Source organism: Saimiri boliviensis, chromosome 1, assembly GCF_048565385.1.
Source record: "Saimiri boliviensis isolate mSaiBol1 chromosome 1, mSaiBol1.pri, whole genome shotgun sequence".
NCBI lineage: Eukaryota > Metazoa > Chordata > Mammalia > Primates > Cebidae > Saimiri > Saimiri boliviensis.
The window spans coordinates 228,972,214-228,993,953 of NC_133449.1; the positions used below are offsets into that span (position 1 = coordinate 228,972,214).

A 21,740-nucleotide genomic window follows, 5' to 3' on the forward strand; every position below is an offset into this window, starting at 1 on the left:
GATGGAAAGTTACAACATCAGATGTGTTTGGTGTGACTCGTTGAGCTGAGTTGTGTGCCTTTTGTGTATTACCACAAAGCTCAGTGCATCTTGGTGTGGTTTTCTCCTTTCACCTAGTGTGAAGGTCAGCAGATAGAATTGCACATCCTATTGTGCTCAGCTGTTCTCTGACATATCCATCCTGTTGGAGCAATTTTGTGTTTTCAAAGTAAGTATAGAATAAATAGCTCAGGAGTCTTGGACTTGCAGAGTTTCAGGAAGGCTGACCAAGCCTTGCTCCTGTTAGCTGTGTGAGGGAGGGAGCTGGCCCCATTGACTTCCTTTGGACCACCTCCCAGAAAATTGGTGCTGGAAGGGTCTTCTGCTCTTTTGACCCAGTTGTGCTCTATTTCTTATACCATAATAAACAACTCGAGACAGGAACTTCCTATCTTTGGAGGCAGCTGTACTTGACCCTTAGGGAGCTCTGGTTTAATTCTTCTTCCTGCTGGCCTCCCAAGGCTGTAGTGACTTGCCTGTATGCTGCGGAGGGATACAGCTATTTTTATATAATAAGGTTTTTTTTTTTTTTTCTTTTTTTTGAAATGGAGTCTTGCTGTGTGCTCTGTCACCCAGGCTGGAGTGCAGTGGCATGATCTCGGCTCATCGGGTTCAAGTGATTCTCCTGCTTCAGCCTCTTGAGTAGCTGGGATTACAGGCCTGTGCCACCACACCCAGCTAATTTTTGTATTTTTAGTAGAGACTGGTTTCACCATGTTGGTCAGGCTGGTCTCAAAACTCCTGACGTTGTGATCCACCTGCCTCGGCCTCCCAAAGTGCTGGGATTACAGGAGTGAGCCACCACGCCCAGCCTTATTTAATAAAGTTAAGAGGCAGAGTGGAAGGTGGGCATGGTCTGGTTCTTGGCTGATAGGGTACCACAGTTGGGTCAATGTTTCTGTTTCTGATTAGAAGAATCCAGTTTCTTTTGTAGTTCATAAGCATGATGATTGGGTTTTCATGCTTGTCTGTGAGATGTGCCTCCCTCAAATCTTTTGGTACATTAGCCATCTGACATGAAAAAATAAAAAAAGAATCCTCAGTGTTCGTCCAAACCATAAACTGAAAATTGGGACATGCTGACAAAGGGGAATTGTGCCTCTGGGTATGAGAAATTTCACTCAGAAGCCAAAATATTAGATCTTTTAGCACACTCCAATAGTTTTAAGGATAATGGCCAGGCAGTTTGAAATTAGAACCATAGTGGGAAGTCTTTGTTTGGCAGCTAACCAGAGAACGTCTCACAGCTACTGATGAGGTTTCTGATGGGTATGATGCCTGTTGCTGCAGGTCCTAGGTTGCCATTCTCAGATGGCTTATGGGCTGTCCATGGGGTTGTGTGAATCTGGGAAGTCATGGTCTTAATTCTGGAGCTAGAAGGATCCTTAAGGCAGTGGCATATCCACCTCTCAAGTTATTTCTAGGAAACATCCTGTAGCACAGGGTGCAGGGTATCTTGCAAGGCCACACAGCTGATCAGCTCATAGGTACTGCCACTGCACTCTGCTGGCTTTTGCTGTTCTCCAGTGCCCAGAACACACTTGGCCTTTGGTAAATGATGAGAACGTGAATGAGTGGGTATTGGGCTTTTCCCAAAGATAGATAATCTGCTATCTTTGCAGAGCAGTTCAATAAAGAATCCATAGCTATGTATTTTAAACACAGTCTTATGACTTGATTTGAATTTCAAATTGGGTATTTTTGTTTTGTTTTGTTTTGCTTTTTGAGGCAAAGTCTTGCTCTATCAACTAGGCTGGAGTGCAGTGGCACGATCTCATCTCATGGCATCTGCTGCCCTTTGCCTCCAGAGTTCAAGCTATTCTCCCGCCTCAGTCTCCCAAGTAGTGGGATTACAGATGCCTGCCTCCATGTCTGGCTAAATTTTGTATTTTTAGTAGAGATGGGGTTTTGCTGTGTTGGCCTGACTGGTCTCCAGCTCCTGACCTCAGTCAGTCCACCTGCCTTGGCCTCCCAAAATGCTGGGATTACAGGCGTGAGCCACCATGTCCAGCTTTGGATTGGGGTTTTATGCTGTATTTTGTTGTAATAAAATCAGTTTACACTTTTTGTTCCCTTCCTTCTCTTCAACTCCCAAGCCGTTGCTTAAGTTATTTTCCAGAAAGTTCTGTTCTATGCGTGGGTGATAGAATTTAACAGAAAGCAGTTTTTAAGCCTGTACTGTCTTACCATTAGTGTAGTTGGTGGAAGTTGCAGGTTGAAGGGCTATGAGGCCATTTAGACAGAGCTAGTATAACCCGTGAGGTACTTTATGCAAATCACTTTCCCCAGCAGCAGCTTCTGGTTGAAGGCTTTGAAAAGCATGAAGCTGTACATTATTTCCTTCTGGTGGGGCAGGGAGGAATGAGATTTGCCATGGGATTGCTTTTTTTTTTTTTTGAGTCCGAGTCTCTCTCTGTGTCACCAGGCTGGAGCGCAGTGGTGCAGTCTCGGCAGAGGGCCTCCCGGGTTCAAGCCATTCTCCTGTCTCAGCCTCCCAAGTAGCTGGGACTACAGGCTTACACCACCACACCCAGCTAATTTTTTGTGTTTTTAGTAGAGACGGAGTTTCACCATGTTGGCACGATGGTCTCAATCTCTAGACCTTGTGATCCACCCACGTTTGCCTCCCAACGTGTTGGGATTACAGGGGCGACGAGCCACTGTGCCCAGCCAATTGCATGTTTTTGGAAGCAAGAATTCTAGCAGGGTTGAGTCTCTGACTTCTTTTTTTTTTAACTGCAGGGGATGTGGCAGATAGCAGGACTCAAGTGCTTGAGAGGAACACCAGTGCTCATTCCATTTGCCCTTCATTATGGATTGTTTGAGGGTATTCTCTGATTATTTAGAGAGCACTGGCAACTGGTGGGGAGGTGGCTCTTCCTTTTTTTTTTTTTTTTTTTTGAGACGGAGTTTCGCTCTTGTCACCCAGGCTGGAGTGCAATGGCGCGATCTCGGCTCACTGCAACTCCGCCTCCTAGGTTCAAGCAATTCTCCTGCCTCAGCCTCCTGAGTAGCTGGGATTACAGGCACGTGCCACCATGCCCAGCTAATTTTTTGTATCTTTAGTAGAGACGGGGTTTCACCATGTTGACCAGGATGGTCTTGATCTCTCGACCTTGTGATCCACCCGCCTCGGCCTCCCAAAGTGCTGGGATTACAGGCTTGAGCCACCGTGCCCGGCCAAGGCTCTTCCTTTTAATCTGAGTACTTTGGGAGGCTAAGGCGGGTGTATCACTTGAGCCCAAGAGTTTGAGACCAGCCTGAGCCACATAGTAAAACCCCATCTCTACAAAAAAATACAAACATTAGCTAGACGTGGTGGTGTGTGCTTGCAGTTCCAGCTATTATGGAGGCTGACATGGGAGGATCACCTGTGACTGGAAAGTTGAAGCTGCAGTGAGCCATGATTGTGCCACTGCACCCCAGCCTGGGTGACAGTGAGACCCTGTCTTTACAGAGAGAGAGAGAGAGAGAGAGAGAGAGAGCGCGAGAGCGAGAGAGAGAGAGCGCCCACCTCTTCCATTCTCACCATTATCCTTTCTCTTTTCCTGATGTTTGTAAAACAATTAGGGAGCCCTGTGCATAGCTGGTACTTACCCCAAGATGCCGGTAGCACTCACCAGTCTTTGTGAAAACACTGCCCCTGCCTTTACTACCAAGGATGTACCTGGCCCCTGGAGCATGCAGTGATACTACCCAGAAAAGAAACACTGGGGTCAGCGTGGTGGCTTACGCCTATAATCCACCACTTTTGGAGGCTGAGGCAGGCAGATCACTTGGGGTCAGGAGTTGAAGAATAGCCTGTCCAATATGGTGAAACCCTGTCTCCACAAAAATACAAAAAAGTTGAGCCCGGCATAATGGCGGGAGAATCATTTGAACCTGGGAGGTGGAGGTTGCAGCCAGCCAAGATTGCGCCATTGCACTCCAGCCTGGATGACAGAGCTAGACTGTCTAAAAAAAAAAAAAAGAAAGGAAACACTGGGCTGGGCAAGGTGGTTGGATCCCCTGAGGTCAGGAGTTTGAGACCAGCCTGGCCAACATGGTGAAACCCATCTCTACTAAAAATACAAACATTAGTGGGGTATGGTAGTGGGCGCCTATAATCCCAGCTACTCAGGAGGCTGAGGCAGGAGAATCGTTTGAACCGGGAAGGCAGAGGTTGCAGTGAGCCGAGATAGTGCCATTGCATTCCAGCCTGGGCCAGACTCCGTCTCAAAAAAAAAAAACAAACAAAAAAGAAACACAGACTAGTTAGAACTTGGTGATTTTTTTCATACAGCTTAGAAGTCCTGTAGAATGAACTTGAATCTTGTTTCCAATAGTGCACAGCTGTAGAGATTAAAAAGGACACAAACAAGCAAGGTAGATAATTCCACCACAGCATCCAAATTGACATACATACATACATAACTTGACTTAGAGATGGCAGGCTGTACTCAGAGACGGCAGGTTGTACTTTAGAAGTAGTTTACGCTTTAAATATTACCAAGAGGTGTCATATTAAGCTTGAGTACTTAGGACCAGTTGTGTTGGCTCGTGCCTGTAATTCCAGCACTTTGAGAGGCGGAGGTGGGCGGATCACCCAAGCAAGGTCAGGAGTTTGAGACCAGCCTGGCCAACTTGGTGAAACCTTGCCTCTACTGAAAATACAAAAATTAGCTGGGCGTGGTGGCGTATGCCTGTAATCCCAGCTACTCAGGAAGCTGAGGCAGGAGAATCGCTTGAACCTGGGAGGCAGAGGTTGCAGTAAGCTGAGATCATGCCACTGTACTCCAGCCTGGGCAACAGAGAGAGAATCTGTCTCAAGAAAAAACATTAAAAAGATTTAGTACTTAAGCTGTTCATTAAAGTATTTGATGGGAGGAAAAGGATAAACCTGTTTTCTACTGAGAATTAATTTAAACATATTTTTTTTTTTTTTTTTTTTTTTTTTTCTGCGACGGAGTTTCATTCTTGTTACCCAGGCTGGAGTGCAATGGCGTGATCTCGGCTCACCGCAACCTCTGCCTCCTGGGTTCAGGCAATTCTCCTGCCTCAGCCTCCTGAGTAGCTGGGATTACAGGCACGCGCCACCATGCCCAGCTAATGTTTTGTATTTTTAGCAGAGACGGGGTTTCACCATGTTGACCAGGATGGTCTCGATCTCTTGACCTCGTGATCTGCCCACCTCGGCCTCCCAAAGTGCTGGGATTACAGGCTTGAGCCACCGCGCCCGGCAGTTTAAACATATTTTTGATGTGCATTTTTTAGGCTTTTTTGTCCATATAGTTCAGAGGCAGTGTAGCTGAGAAGTTAAGGGCCAATTCTAATGATAGGAAGCCTGAGTTCTGGTACGTTCTCAGCCGTTTACTGGTGGTGTGCCCTTGATCATTACTTCATCTGTCTGTCATTTACTTTGTACATCCGTAAATGGAGTAATCCTTAGGATCTCCTTCTTAGGATTTTGCACTTGAAACAGTGGCAGGCCCACAGTGTGAGTTCATAAAGGCTAGATGTTGTAGTTATGGGGAGGGCTGTCACTCTCCCTTGGGATACTGATACCCAAATTGCAAGTTGTCAATAAGCTTCATTTGAAGTTTGCTCCACATCCTTTCCATTAAAATAAGTAATGTGTTGGCCGGGCGCGGTGGCTCACGCCTGTAATCCCAGCACTTTGGGAGGCCGAGGCGGGTGGATCACGAGGTCAAGAGATCGAGACCAACCTGGTCAACATGGTGAAACCCCGTCTCTACTAAAAATACAAAAAATTAGCCGGGCATGGTGGCGTGTGCCTGTAGTCCCAGCTACTCAGGAGGCTGAGGCAGGAGAATTGCCTGAACCCAGGAGGCGGAGGTTGTGGTGAGCCAAGATCGCGCCATTGCACTCCAGCCTGGGTAACAAGAGCGAAACTCCGTCTCAAAAAAAAAAAAAAAAAAAAAAGTAATGTGTTGATCCAATATTTAACCATGATAAAATGGGTTAAAAAGGAGTTCTCAAAAAGAATTGAGAAAAGATGAGTGAACTAAAATAATTTTAGAATGGCCAAGGTTTTTCTAAGCATGACACAAGATCTGTAAGCCAAATTAAACAACTCAAATGACACACAGTGATTCGTAGAACAGAGATCCATTTGACCTAATTTGCAGAGTGTTCTTATAAATCAACAGAAAGAGCACATCACAGAAACATTTAAAAGGTTAAGGATCGTTTAGGAAAAAAATGCAAATGCCAACAAATGTGAGAAAAAGCTCAGTCTTACTCATAATTTAGGGACTGCAATTCAGTCAGACACGGTGGCTCATGACTGTAATCCCAGCTACTCAGGAGGCTAAAGCACAAGAATCACTTGAACCGAAGAGGGGAGGTTGCGGTGAGCCAAGGTCACGCCACTGCAGTCCAGCCTGGGTGACAGAGCAGAGCAAGACTCCATCTCAAAAAAAAAAAAAGAGAAAGTACAATTCAAAACAAGAGAGTTTTAATTGGCAAAGTTAAAAAAGGTGAAAGAAAAATCTACTTTTCTGACTTTGTGTTTGTTCACTTATGGAGAATTTATTTTGGCATAATCTCTGAATCAAATAATTAAATATGTTCTTGGATCTAGCAATTCTTTTATTTCTTGTATCAGAAGTAAACGTGGAACATCTTAATTGAATGCTGATAATGAAGACTAATTTAAAATAAAAAGTTACTAGCCTGATTTGCAGTAGCTTTGAAGGAAAAAAAAGCTGCTAGCCTTCTATACAATGAAATATCATGTTGCCATTACAAAGAATGAAATTAACAATGGAATATTATACAGCTTTAATAAGGAAGGAAAACTTGTCACATACTACAGTGTGGAGGCACCTCAAGGACATTATGCTAAGTGAAATAAAAGTATATAATAAAAGTCACAAAAGGACAGATACTGTATGATTCCACTCATGGAAGTGTCTAAAGTAGTCAAAATCATAGAAACAGAAAGTAGAAAGGCGATTGCCAGGGGCGCAAGGGAGGTGGGAGGGAGAACTCGTGTTTAGTGGGTGTAGTGTTTCAGTGCAGCACAGTGAAAAAATTCTAGAAATCTGCTGCACAACAACATAAATATACTTAATACTACTGAACTGTACACTTAACAAAAGGTTAGGATGGTTAAGTTTAATGTTATGTATGTTTCACCATAGTAAAGAAAAAAGAATAAATCTGAATGTGCAGAGAGGAACAAGTAGCCAAGATAACAGTGTTAAGTAGTGGTTATAAAAAGAGGAGGTTAGAGCTGGGCGCAGTAGCTCACGCCTGTAATCCTAGCACTTTGGGAGGCTGAGGTGGGTGGATCACCTGAGGTCAGGAGTTCAAGACCAGCCTGGCCATCATGGTGAAACCCCATCTTTAAAAAAATAAAAATAATAATAAAAAAATAAATAAAAGAGGAGGTTAGAGAACACTGTGTCTGTGATGAACTCAATTATGGTTTCCAATTTGAAAGGCACGTATGTATTCATGTCTGTAGATACATATATACACAATGAAGAATTCTGAGAGTTTTAAAGATATCCTAGAAATTGCCACCAGTGGTTACTGCAATAGAGTAATAATAGGGTGGAGAGTAGGGGATATTGTTGGGAGCATTTGTTTTTCATTCAACAACTTTAAAACTTATTTTAGCAAACCTAAATGTGTGTGATTCATCATGTTTTATAATTGTATTTCTAGCACTGTTTTCATTTTGATATCATACCTGCCCTTTGTGGTAGTGGTGGTAGTGTGCGATGTGTTTAGAAGTGGGTTTGGAGTTAACAGATTTAGCCCATTTTTGCATTACAAAGGAGACGTCAATTTGGTTGTACAACTGATGAAAATGTGGCATAATTTATTTTATCAACATTGCCCACAATTTACATATGTAAATGTAGATTTTTCTTAATTGAAGTGTAGTGAGGTGAGTGGAGCTAGAAAAAAGAGTACACCACTCCTAAAAGAATGGTGCGAAGATTAAACGGTCAGATCAGTCTTTGTGAAGTGCTCCAGCTGGCTGTGGGTTATTAGGAAGTATTGTTCAAAGGGTTGCTTAGGTAAAAGACAAGAACATTGCTGGAGAAGTGACAGCTCTGGTGCTAAGATTCAGTCATTTCAAATGTGCACTCTCTTAAGAAAAGTGAAAGTTGGGACTGTGTGGTGGCTTATGCCTATAATCCCAGCACTTTGGGGGGCCAAGGTGGGCACATTAAAAGCGCAGGAGTTTGAGACCAGCCTGGCCAATATGGTGAAACGCCATCTCTACTAAAAGTGCAGAAATTAGCAGGGTGTGGTGGCGAGTGTCTGTAGTCCCAACTACTCGGGAGGCTGAAGCGGGAGAATTGCTTGAAGGAGACTGCGCCACTGCACTCCAGCCTGGGTGGCAGAGCGAGACTCCATCTCGGAGGAAAAAAAAAGTAGAAGTTAAAAGATCTATAAAATACTTTAAACTTTACAAAGCATTTTACAGCAGACTAATAACTTAAGAAACACATGAAGCACTTTCAGCTCCTAAAGTCCTGGGAATTTGCCTTTGGGGATTAACAGGTGTTCCAAAAAAAGTCCTAGTTTTATTTTTATTTGTAAATTGGCATTGGAGAGATGTCCACACTTTGACTTCTCCAGTGGCCAGAGACGTCCAACCAAGTGATTTTAGAATTATTATTTGAGTGTCTTTTTTTAAACTTATCCTGAAAGGGCTATATTAGATTATTTTTAAACTAAGTTATTTATAAAGTAAAAAGTAGTTTTACGTAGCTTACAGCCCAGTCATTTAAAGTGTGCAATTCAGGGGTTTTTAGTTTATTTACAGAGTTGTGGAACCATCATGACAACTTAATTTTCGTCACCTCTCTGTTTATTAGCAGTCACTCCCAATTCCTTCCCAAATTCCCTCAAAGCTCTGGCGATTGTTAATCTACTTGCTGTCTCTATGGACTTGCCTGTCATAGACATTTCCTATTACCGATACCATATAATGTATAGTCTTTTATGACTGCTTCTTTAACTTCATATGTTCTCAAGGTTCATCCATGTTGTAGCATGTGTCGGTACTTCATTCCTTTAATGGAATATACCACGCTTTACTTAAACCCATGCATCAGCTAATGATCGTTTGGGTTGTTTCCACATTTTAACTGTTGTAAATAATGCTGCTATCAACATTTGTGTACAGGTTTTTGTGTGGATGTATGTTTTCATTTCTCTTGGGTATTTACCTAGGAGTGGAATTGCTGAGTCATGGTAGCTATATTTAACTGTTTTTCAAAGAGATTCTTGCATTTTACATTCTCACCAGCTATGTGTGAGGGTACTAATTTCTCTAAATCTTTGCCAACGCTTAGTGTCTTTATAATAGCCCTCCTAGTGGATGTGAAGTGGTAACTGATTTTTGGTTTGATTTGTATTTTTCCAATGGTTTGATTTACATTTTTCTAATGACTAATGATATTGAGCATCATTTTATATGTTCACTGACCATTTGTACATATTTGGAGAAACATTAATTCAGATCTTTTGCCCATTTCTAAATTGGGTTATTTATCTTATTATTATTGAGTTTTAAGAGTTCTTCATGTGTTCTAGACTCCAGTCCCTTATAAGATAAATTATTTGCAAATGTTTTCTCTCATTCTATGACTTTGTCTTTTCACTTTCTTCATGGTATCATTTATAGCACAAAATTTTAAAATTTGATGAACTCTGTATTTTGTTGCTTGTGCTTTCGTTCTTATATCTAAGAAATCTTTGTTTAACCAAAGGTTATGAAGATGAAGTCCTATTTTCTTTCTTTCTTTCTTTTTTTGAGACAAGATCTCTCTCTGTCACCCAGGCTGGAGTGCAATGGTGCGATCATGGCTGACTGCAGCCTCAACCTCCTGGGCTCAAGCTATCCTCCCACCTCAGCCCCTGGAGTAGCTGAGACTGCAGATGCGTGCCACCATGCTTGGCTAATTTTTGTATTTTTTGTAGAGACAGAGTTTCACCATGTTGTCCAGGCTTGTCTAGAATTCCTAGACTCAAGCAATTCTCTCTCCTTGGCCTCCCAAATTGCTGAGATTACAGGCTTGAGTTACTGTGTTGGCCCTATTCTAAGAATTTCGTAGTTCTTATATTTAGGCCTTGGATTCATTTTGAGTTACTTTGTTTATTTTTTTAAACAGACTCTTGCTCTGTTTCTCAGGCTGGAGTGTGGTGGCACAAGCATGGCTCACTGCAGCCCTAACCTCTCAGGCTGAAGTGATCTTCCTGCCTTGGCCTCCCATGTAGCTGGGACCTCAGGTGCGTGCCATCATGCTTGGCTAACTTTTTGATATTTTGTAGAGAGGGGATCTCACTGTGTTGCCCAGGCTGGCCTCCAACTTCTGGGCTCAAGTAATCCTCCGGCCTTGGCCTTCCAAAGTGCTGGGATTACTGGTATGAGCCGCTGCACCTGGCCATCCTTAATGAGTTAATTTTTGTTTGTGACATAGGGAGAGGGTCCAACTTTAATTGTTTTGCATTTGAATATCCAGTTCTACCAACATTTGTTCAAAAGACTCTTCTTTCCTAGTTGAATTATCTTGGCAGAGTTAGTTGACTGTCAGTTTTAAGGCTTATTTCTGGGCTCTCAATTCTATTTTTTTTTTTTTTTAATTTGACTGTACATTGGAAGAATTATTCATCTGGAAGTTAGACCTAAAGGGGCTGGTGGTCATGACACTGGAAAATTGTATTTTGGGAACTGGTGACCAGTCATTCTTACATGGTTGACTCAGTTTTTTGTGACCATGAGATTTAAATATTTACAGAGATTTAATTGTAAGTAACAAAGGCCTGCAGTAGATGCTGCTACAGGCACGAGAAATGATTTTGTTTATACGAATCACAAACTGCAAATACAGTGGCAGTGGTCACTGGAGCCACCCACATATCACAGTTAAACTGTTCTCCTGAGTAATGGGGGTGTCAGCACTGAAGTTCACTTCCTTGCCATGTGGAGCAGTAGCCGGTTCTTTATTTAATATTTTCATTTACTAAGCAATAACTTAATTAGGAAATGAATTTTGATTGGGTTTTCTATAGTTACTGTTTTTTAAAAGTACGATTCCCTTTTTCTCTTTTCCACATTCGATCTGGTGAGGTAGTTAAGAATACTGGCTTTGAAATTACCTGGTGCTGTTGCAGTGGTTCATGTCCGTGATCCTAGCACTTGGGAGGCTGAGGTGGGAGGACTGCTTAAAGTCAGGAGTTCAAGACCAGCCTGGGCAAAATCCAGTTTCTACAAAAAATACAAATATTAGCCAGCCTGGTAGTGTGCGCCTGTAGTTCTAGCTACTCGGGAAGCTAAGGCAGTAGGAACGCTTGAGCCCAAGAGGTTGAGGCTGCATTGTGCTATGGTCATGCCACTATAGTCCATCCAGCCTGGGCAATAGAGCAAGACACTGTCTCCAAAAAAAAAAAAAAAAAAAAAAAAAAGGAAGAGAGAAAGAAAGAAATTATACCTGGGTATGGACCCCGTCCTCACCACTAAGGAGCTGTGACCTTGGGCAGTTTATTTCCTAGAGTCCAAGTTTCCCAGCTGCTACAGAGGAGAAAAACAATAACAGCAGTAATGACCTTAGAGGCTGGGAGAGTTTGTGCTGGTGTCACAGAATCTGTGACAGCACTTGGAAGGGAGTGCTGCATACATGAGCGAGTCTGCTGCTGTTGCTGCTGCATTATTATTTGTTTTACATGGTTATAAAACTTCCCTCAAGCCCCCTTTGAGAAGACAAACCAGTAGTTGGCAAACAAATTCAAAGAGCAATAGTTTTTTTTGTTCTTGCTTTGAGACAGTCTCGCTCTGGAATGCAGTGGAGGGATCCTGGCTCACTGCAACCTCAGCCTCCTGGGTTCAAATGATTCTCCTGTCTCAGCCTTCTGAGTAGCTGGTGTGCGCCACCATGCCCGGCTAAATTTGTTTGTATTTTTAGTAGAGACAGGGTTTCACCATGTTGGCCAGACTGGTCTTAAACCCCTGACTGCAAGTGATCCGCCTGCCTCAGGCTCCTAAAGTGCTGGGATTGCAGATGTGAGCCACCGTGCCCTGCCTATAGCTTTTTGGAGAGGTGTGAGGTTTGGGTGATGGGACTGAGGACCCTAGAGCTGCAGGTTCTGGAGCGGGCTGAGCCTCCAAGAGGGACCGAGTTCCTTCTGCCCTGGGAATTTCCTGCGCTGTGGGAGGAGAGCTGGCAACCAGGTAAATCTCCCAGAGTCTGAGGAAATGAGATGCTAGTGCTTTGGAGTGACTGGGTTTAGATCCCAGCCCTGTAAACCTCTGACTTTCGTTTTTGAGGACACTAAGACTAATATTGACAATTAGTGTTGCTCTAAGTGCCTTGAAAACATTCTCAGTCCTAATAATCCTATGATTTAGGAACTACTGTCGTCTCTGTTTTGTATGAGGCAGCAGAGGAGCGGAGCCATTAAGTAGCCTTGTATTGAATGAAATGAGCAAGTATACACGCTAACATTAAACACTTGTGGACCAGGCACATGTGCTGAGCATTTTACTTGGGTGGTTTCATGTAATCTTTACAGATGTTCATCATTATAACTTTATATGGGTAAACAGGTCTGTGTTTTGTTTTTTTTTTTCCTTTTAATCAGTTAATGTAAGCAGGATGTCTGTGTTTTAGTATTGCTTCACTGACAAACAGATTTCTTCCTACATTAGGGAGCAAGTTTCTGTTGTTTACTTTTACCCTTTCCTAATGTTGACTTAAACAATGAATGTTGAGCATAGGTGAGTTCAAATTCTTGTTTGTTAATATTATCGCTTTTGGTTATTCGATAACTTTAAAGGTTGGTTGCAAAACTATTTTGTTTTTTGTAGTCTCTGAAAAGAAGATTCTGAGATGTTAAATCGGCAAAAAAAAAAAAATTGATAAGTATGTACAGTACTAGGTGTGCTGGCTCACCTCTGCAATCTCAGTACTTTGGGAGGTCGAAGCAGGCAAATTGCCTGAGGTCAGGAGTTAGAGGCCAGCCTGGCCAACATGGTGAAACCCCATCTCTACTAAAAATCCAAAAATTAGCCAGGTGTGGTGGCAGGTGCCCATAATCCTAGCTGCTGGGGAGGCTGAGGCACAAGAATTGCTTGAACCCAGGAGGCAAAGCCTGCAATGAGCCAAGATCACGCCAGTGCACTCCATCCTGGGCGACAGAGTAAGACCTTGTCTCAGAAAAACAAACAAACAAGCTGGTGGTATTTTGAGAAAAAGGAAATTTCTGAATTTGTTTTTTGCCTTTTTGTTTTGTTCTTGTTTCTTATTATAGTTAACTTTGAAGAGTTTGGAATGATCTTTTTATTTATATTAGCGTGTGAGGTATTCTAATGCTATCATAAGGAAAAACTGTGAATTATGTGGGACATTTTAGAAGTGGACATTTTGTGCAGAATGATAGTGAATGAGAATTTAGGGAACTTAAAATTTTTGTCTTGGCTGGGCATAGTGGTTCACGCCTGTAATCCCAGTGCTTTGGGATTGAGGCTAGGAGTTTAAGATCAGCCTGGGCAGCATAGCAAGACTTGATACACACACACACACACACACACACACACGCGCGCGCGGGGCATGGTGGCATGTGCCTATAGTCCTCTTTGAGACAAGGAGTTCAAGGCTCCAGTGAGTTGTAATTGCACCACTGTGCTCCAATGTGGGCAACAGAATGAGACTCTCAAAACAAACAAAAATTCTTAATAGTTGAAAGAGGAAGCCAATGATGAAAGATTTGGATTGTGATTCGAATTTTTCCCTCTCCTCCCCTCCCCTTTCCCTGACTTTCCCTATCCTTTCCCTATCCTTTTTCCTGTCTTGTCTCTTGTTCTTTTCTTTTCTTCCTTTTCTGATGGAGTCTCACTCTGATACCCAGGGTGGAGTACAGTGGCACAGTCTTGTCTCACTGCAACCTCTGCCACCTGGGTTCAATCGATTCTCCTGAGTAGCTGGGATTACAGGCGCACACCACCACGCCTGGCTGATTTTTGTATTTTTAGTAGAGATGGGGTTTTACCATGTTGATCAGGTTGGTCTCAAACTCCTGACCTCATGATCCACCCGCCTTGGCCTCCCAAAGTGCTGGGATTACAAGTGTGAGCCACCGCATCAGACTTTTTTTTTTTTTTTTTGAAAGATTTTCACTCTGTTTCCCAAGCTGGAGTGCAGTGTGGAGACCACAGCTCACTGTAGCCTTGACCTCACAGGCTCAGGTGATCCTCTCATCTCAGTCTCCTGGGTAGCTGAGACTACATGTGCATGCCACCATACCTGGCTAATTTTTTTTTTTTTCATATTATTTGTAGAGATGGGGTTTTGCCATGTTGTCCATGCTGGTCTCAAACTCTTGGGTTCAAGTGATTCACCTACCTTGGCCTCTCAAAGTGCTGGGATTACAGATGTGAGCCACCATGCCCAGCCAATTGTCTAAAGTCCAAAATAATCGCTAGAAACTTTTAAACCTTCTTACTCTGTAAATACAGGTTTTTTTTTTTTTCTTTCTTTTTTATTTTTATTTTTGAGTCAGAGTCTCACTCTCATCCGGGCTGGAGTGCAGTGGCGCAATCTCAACTCACTGCAACCTCTGCTTCCTGGGTTCAAGCCATTCTCATGCCTCAGTCTCCTGGGTAGCTGGAACCACAGGTGTTTACCACCACCCTGGCTAGTTTTTGCATTTTTAACTTTCAGATGATTGACTACAAACATTTGATAGTCAATTTAAAAATAAACGTCTATACATGCTATTTTATTTATTTTTTTTTAAATATTGTTAGTACAGGCAGTTTCGCCACATTGCCTAGGCTGGTCTCAAACACCTGGCCTTAGCCTCCCAAAGTGATCCGGCTGCCTTGGCCTCTTAAAGTGCTGGGATTACAGGTGTGAACCACTGCTCCCAGCTGTAAACAGTTTATGATGAGGTATGCTGTGCTGCTCTAGAGACTGCCCTGCTTTAGAGATGGCACTGTAGCAGCATGGGAAAGAGTTTAGGGCCTGGCTCACTGACTTCATATCTAGACCTTAGGAGTGATCTCATTTTTGTCATTTGTGAAAAAAAAAAAAGGAATTATTTTTTCCTTTTTCTCTCTTTTCTTTCTTTCTTTTTTTTTTTTTTGAGACGGAGTTTCGCTCTTGTTACCCAGGCTGGAGTGCAATGGCACGATCTCGGCTCACCGCAACCTCCGCCTCCCGGGTTCAGGCAATTCTCCTGCCTCAGCCTCCTGAGTAGCTGGGATTACAGGCATGCGCCACCATACCCAGCTGATTTTTTGTATTTTTTAGTAGAGACGGGGTTTCACCATGTTGACCAGGATGGTCTCGATCTCTTGACCTTGTGATCCACCCGCCTCGGCCTCCCAAAGTGCTGGGATTACAGATGTGAGCCACCGCGCCCGGCCTCTCTTTTCTTCTTTTATGTTTTCTCTACTTATTTTGCCTTTTCCTCATTTTTCAGTCAGTATAGCTTATAACATTTTTTCTGATTGTAAAAGTAGGATATAGGCCAGGCACGGTGGTTTATGCCTGTAATCTTAGCACTCTGGGAGGCCGAGGCAAGAGGATCACCTGAGGTCAGGAGCTCGAGACCAGTCTGGCCAATGTGGTGAAACCCCATCCCTACTAAAAATCAAAAATTAGCTGGGCATGGTGATGGACACCTGTAACCCCAGCTACTCAGGACGCTGAGACAGGAGAATTGTTTGAACCTGGGAGGTGGATGTTGCAGTGAGCCGAGAGGGCACCACTGCACTCCAGCCTGGGTGACAGAGCCAGACTCCCATCTCCAAAAGAAAAGAAAAAAAAGGGGGGCATATTATGCCAACAGTTTAAATAATAATGCTTTCTTATTTGTGAAAAATGGTAATATGAGTATTTACTTCACAGGATTATTGTGAGGATGAAATAAATTTATGCCAAGGACTGAGGACCCTACCTGGCACTGAAATACCCAATGCAATTTCCTGTTATTTAAAAAAATTACTGTTAGCATTACTGCCACAAATTACAAGAAGAATGAAGAATGGCTTTCGGAACAGTGATGGGCTGCCCAAAGCTGTGCTGTGGTTCTCACCGAAAGCATTGGGAATGGTACATCTCAGCGTCAGGACTAGCCCTCAGGAGGGGCAGGTGAGGGAGGTGCAGTGTCCAGTGGGCTCTTCTGACTGCCTCAAGCTGTAGGTGCATGCACCTGCTTTAGGATCTCTGGTGATTTTACGTTGCTGTAGTGGAGTAGGTGGAGGAGGGGTCAAAACAGTGCACTCCAGATATCCTGAGATCTGGTGAAGGAAAACTTGTTTTGTAATCCCGTTGGACTTTAGAATCAGAGATCTGGATTTTGGTTTATCCCAAAGTGGCTTCTGGAAAGTCGTTTAACCTCTGAGACTCAGGTTTCCTCATTTCTCAAATGGAGATTGTGATACTTCCATCAAAGGGCTATTTTTGGCCCGGTGCAGTGGCTTATGCCTGTAATCCCAGCCCTTTGGGAGTCCAAGGCGGCAGATCATTTGAGACCAGGAGTTTGAGACCAGCCTGGCCAACGTGGCAAAACCCCATCTCTACTAAAAATACAAAAAATTAGCCAGGCTTCATGGTGTGCACCTATATATAGTCCTAGCTACTTGGGAGTCTGAGGCATGAGAATCGCTTGAACTTGGGAGGCAGAGGTTGCAGTTAGCTGAGGTTGGCCTCGTAGGCAGAGCTAGACTCTGTCTCAAAGAAAGAAAGGTGGCAGGGGTGGTGGTTTTCTTTTTCCTTTGGGGAGATTAAATGAAAGGTCTTCAAAGTACCTTAGAGTAGTGCCTTGATACATAGGAAGTATTTAAGAACTGGTAGGTGACTATTACTTACAATGAGTGCTGGGTAGAGGGATCTCTTTGATTACCAAAGACACTCCCATCTTTAATTTTGGTGTTTTGATGGAAGTACAGGATATACTTCTCTGCCTTCTTAAATTGTTGAACTTGTTGCAAAGTTTGACACTTTGAAGTACTGTAGAACTGGGGCTCTGGGGCTTTGTTCTGTCTTTAGGGCTTTATTCTCTGCCCTTGGGTACACACACACACACGTGTGCATGTGTGAATGCCTATTATACAGGGGCATGGGATAACCCGCAGTGTGGAAGTAGCAACACTGCTGTCTTTGTCTTTTTGGGTGTTGCTGGTCTCCTCTGTCAGCACCATCAAGGCTTTGCTGCTCATTGCACTCATCAGCAGGGTGCTGTGTTAGAAAGAAGGAGAATGAGTTCCAAGAATATGGTAACTTATCCAGGCTTCACATTTGTCTCTGTGTTGGGAATGACGCTACTCTCCCTGCTGCCTTGTGGGGTGGTTATACAGATAGAATGAGAGGAAGGTTGTGAAGGTGTGATCAAAGTGTTACACCAATAATTAAACATTGTAAGGTATTGCAAAGAAATACAGATGTCAGGCGTGTCGCTCACGTAGGGAGACCACCAGGCAGGCTTTGTCTGGGCAACAAGGCTGTTTGATTTCATGCTTGGGTGCAAGCAGGCCAAGTCCGAGAAAGGAGTTAGGCAAAGGGAATAGGAAAGGGGACTGGTTATATAGCTTGGGACAAATGGTCAGTAAAAGGTGGTACTCTATCCTGGGGCGTGGAAGGGTGTCATGGGATGCATGATCATGAGGGTAGGGGTCATTTATTACAAACAGGCATGATTATAAGGGTGGGGATGCATGATCACAAGGGTATGGGTTATTTATTACAAACAGGCATGATCATAAGGGTGGGGGTTGTTGGTTGCAAGCAGAGGGGAGGGTGCAGTAAATTACGTAGTCACAAGGGTGGGGGTCTTGAGAAACCCAGCGTCCAGAGGGAAATTTTTGCAAGGCTGAGCAGGAACAATAGTTGCAAGTTGCAGGGGAGAGCAATTAATTGAGGTAGGAACACGTTGTTTCACTTCTTTCTGTGGTTACTTGTGGTTACTTCAGACTTTCTGGCTCCTGGGGACCATCCAGAGGTGTACGTGCAGGTCACCGAGGCTATAATGGCCAGGCTTGGACGTGGAGGCCTGACATTCCCATCTTCTTATATATGTATGAAGAACAAAGTTAAAGGAGAAGGGAGTAGGGGCAATGTTTCTCGTGGCTTCTTTGAGCGTGACAGGGCTGTGCAGACACCTAAAAGAAAAGTCTGTGATTCTTGTAGTTTAGAGGAAGCCTTGGGCCAAGGTTGGGATAGTGTCCAGTGTAGGGGCGTGGTCCCAGAAGACTTGGATTTAAAAAGGATAAGAGAGGTGTCACGCTGCATCTTCACATTAGGAGAGCATTGCCTGGAATTCATGAGTGATGGATTGGCGTTTCTGGTTGATCCTAGAAGGGCAAAGGCTATGAAATAGGGCTGGGGATAAGACAGGCAAATGAATGGGGAAGGTTGGCAAGGCATCTTTTCTTAAGCGGCCCAAAGATCCTGGGATAGGGGGTGATGTTATGTTGTTGTTAAAAGTAGCATTTGCCATATAGAGTGATTAGTGATGGCCTGGCTATGATTTTGTTGGAATCAAGAGACGAATCGGAAAACGCAAGGTCCGAATGAGAGAAGAAGGAAGACTGGTATTAAGGGAGTAAGGATTGGACAGAGCCATGACATCCAGCTAGAAAATGGCCAGGCGGGTGTGGCATAGTCATTTGCTCGATAAGTAAATTTTGGGGCCTTGTCTTTGAGCCTTCTGATACTATCATAAACTAGGCTGAACTGATTTAAGTAAAAGCGGCATTCCTTATTTAGAAATATACAGAGTCCTCTCTTACCTGCATTGAGTCGAGGCCACAACGGTTTTGAAGGACAACCACAGCTGAAGAGTCGATTTGAGCTTGCAGGACAGACAAGGTATTATAATGTCTGTAATACCAGCAGAGAAATCAGTAGACAGACTGCGGAATGTTGTGACAGAAGTGGTGACCCCCGCTATGCCAGTTCCAAGGCCCACAGTGGAGGCTGCAAGCCCTATTCCTATAAGAAATGGAATTAGCTGGATGTCCCTTTTTTTGCCGAGTAGGTGTCATTAGGGGGACAGGCAGTGGTTCATTACCGTTGGTGAACTGGATGCTAGGAATAAGGAAGACTAAGGCCCAGGCCTGTCCAGTTGGTGGGTAGACACATATAGGTGGAAGAGCTGCCTAAGAAGAGGCCTGGGGCAAGGCAGAATTGAAAATGTAGGGTGAAAAGGTGGGAGGAATCCTTGAAAGGGGAGTCAGATACCCAAACTCCTAAAGATCCAGCAAGGACAGCAGCCGTTAGAGGTTGAAAGGGAGATTGTTGGGGTAACTGTGTAGTGGGGGTGGTTTGATTTTCATAATGTATGAGGAAGCACATAGTATCAACAAGATAGTCTGCTACTGACATTTGTAGGGCCAGGTATGAGTAAGCATGAAGGGGGTTAGGAGGAGAATCTGAGGAAGAGGGAGAGGGTAGCCAAGGATGGTGTGAGAGACAGGGAAGGTGCCGGCCTAGGCAATAATAACTGTTCCTGTTTTTGAGGTTATTAGTAGTGATAGAGGGTTTGTCAGTAAAGTGAGTATGCCCCTAAAGGCATATTAACCTGTGTGTCAGGGCTTTGGAGATGAAGAGTAAAGACTTAGGAGTCACCCTACTAAGGCAGAAATTCCAGTTCTATTGACTAGGTGTGTCTTTGTTGTTTGATCCATTTTCTCATTGTAATAGAGATGGATGATAACAACATAGGGCTGTGATAAGCATAAATTCTGTAACATATTATATAGAACCTAGTGAAGTAGATACTGCACGTAACAGGTACTCAAAAAGTTGTGTTTGGGTTGGGTGTGGTGGCTCACACCTGTAATCCCAGCACTTTGGGAGGCTGAGGCAGATGGATCACCTGAGGTCAGGAGTTCAAGACCAGCCTGGGCAACATGGTGAAACCCCGTCTCTTACTGAAAATACAAAAGTTAGCGGGATGTGGTGGCACACCCCTGTAATCTCCTGAGGCAGGAGAATCACTTGAACTCAGGAGGTAGAGGTTGCAGTGTGCTGAGATAACTCCATTGCACTCCAGCCTGGGCAACAAAAGTAAAACTTCGTCATACACACATATACATATACACCCCTCAAAACTTCGGGGTTGGATGTGGTGAGGCTGCAATTTTGGAGTTGGTCCCCATGTGGTCCAGTTTTGTTCTTATGGAGTAAATCTCTGTTTCAGAAACCACCGTATCACAAATTCTCAAGTCTCCTTGTAGATACCTTTGTAGATACCTAACTTGTCTGTGATGATGTGAGGCAATAACTGGAGATAAAGATTCAGCAAAGTTTTGTCCCGCCACTGAGAAATTACCTTGAAACAGTGGCCCATCCACAGTTGCAAAGTGGGGGTGATTCTTCTTCAGGGTGCACAGTGCAGCAGATGTTCCTCTATGCCCTTTATGTTTGTTCCTCAGTGTCTGGAAAGGGCTCACCCCAGAGAGTGAGCTTGGGATCCTTTTCGTTAAAGCTATTATTACTGGCCGGGCGCGGTGGCTCACGCCTGTAATCCCAGCACTTTGGGAGGCCAAGGCGGGTGGATCACAAGGTCGAGAGATCAAGACCATCCTGGTCAACATGGTGAAACCCCGTCTCTACTAAAAATACAAAAAATTAGCGCGTGCCTGTAATCCCAGCTACTCAGGAGGCTGAGGCAGGAGAATTGCCTGAACCCAGGAGGCGGAGGTTGCGGTGAGCCGAGATTGCGCCATTGCACTCCAGCCTGGGTAACAAGAGCAAAACTCCGTCTCAAAAAAAAAAAAAAGAAAAAAAAAGCTATTATTATTATTATTATTATTATTATTAATATTTGAGACAGTCTCACTTTGTCACCCAGACCGGAGTGCAGTGGTGTGATCATACCTCACTTCAGTCTCCACCTCCTAGATTTAAGTGATTGTCCTTGCCTCAGCCTCTCAAGTAGCTGGGACTGCAGATGGCACCACTATGCCTAGCTAGTTTAAAAAAACTTTTTTGTAGAGCTGACATCTCCCTGTGTTACCCAGGGTGGTCTTGAGCTCCTGGGCTCAAGAGGTCCTCCTACCTTGGCCTCCCTAAGTGCCGGGATTATAGGTGTGAACCACCATATCCGGCCATGAAAACTATCCTTGAAATTCATTTTATATAGCATTTATTTTCTTTTGATGTTCATTATTATTATTATCATTTTTTTTTGCCAAAGTTGTCTTGGTTTTTTTTTTGAGACGGAGTTTGGCTCTCATTACCCAGCCTGGAGTGCAATGGTGCAATCTCGGCTCACTGCAACCTCTGCCTCCTGGGTTCAGGCAATTCTCCTGCCTCAGCCTCCTGATTAGCTGGGATTACAGGCACGTGCCACCATGCCCAGCTAATTTTTTGTATTTTTAGTAGAGACAGGGTTTCACCATGTTGAACAGGAGGGTCTCGATCTCTTGACCTTGGTCCACCCGCCTTGGCCTTCCAAAGTGCTGGGATTACAGGTGTGAGCCACTGCACCTGGCCCAGTCTTGCTTTTTAATGTAGACCAATGGAATGCATTTTACAGACAACAAAACATATCCTTTATGGTGGGTAGCAAATTAAATGAGCTTTTTACTTTTTTCTACTCTTTGATGCTTTACCTATTATTAAAATATTTCCATTTTCTCTTCATTTAAAAGACTTATGAAATTCATGCTTAATGTTAAACCTTGAAAACAGATGGAATAAAGAAAGCAAAGGTCACCTAACATCCCA

At 43.7% G+C, this 21,740-nt stretch overlaps 1 protein-coding gene and 1 pseudogene across 1 annotated transcript in view; both read left to right on the plus strand.

Annotated features, from left to right (window-relative positions):
- SERINC5 (serine incorporator 5) overlaps window positions 1-21,740 on the plus strand; it is a 126,351-nt gene that overhangs the window by 24,850 nt on the left and 79,761 nt on the right. The gene's annotated exons all lie outside the window — the stretch shown is intronic.
- Window positions 962-1,056, plus strand: LOC120365912 (small nucleolar RNA U13; annotated as a pseudogene).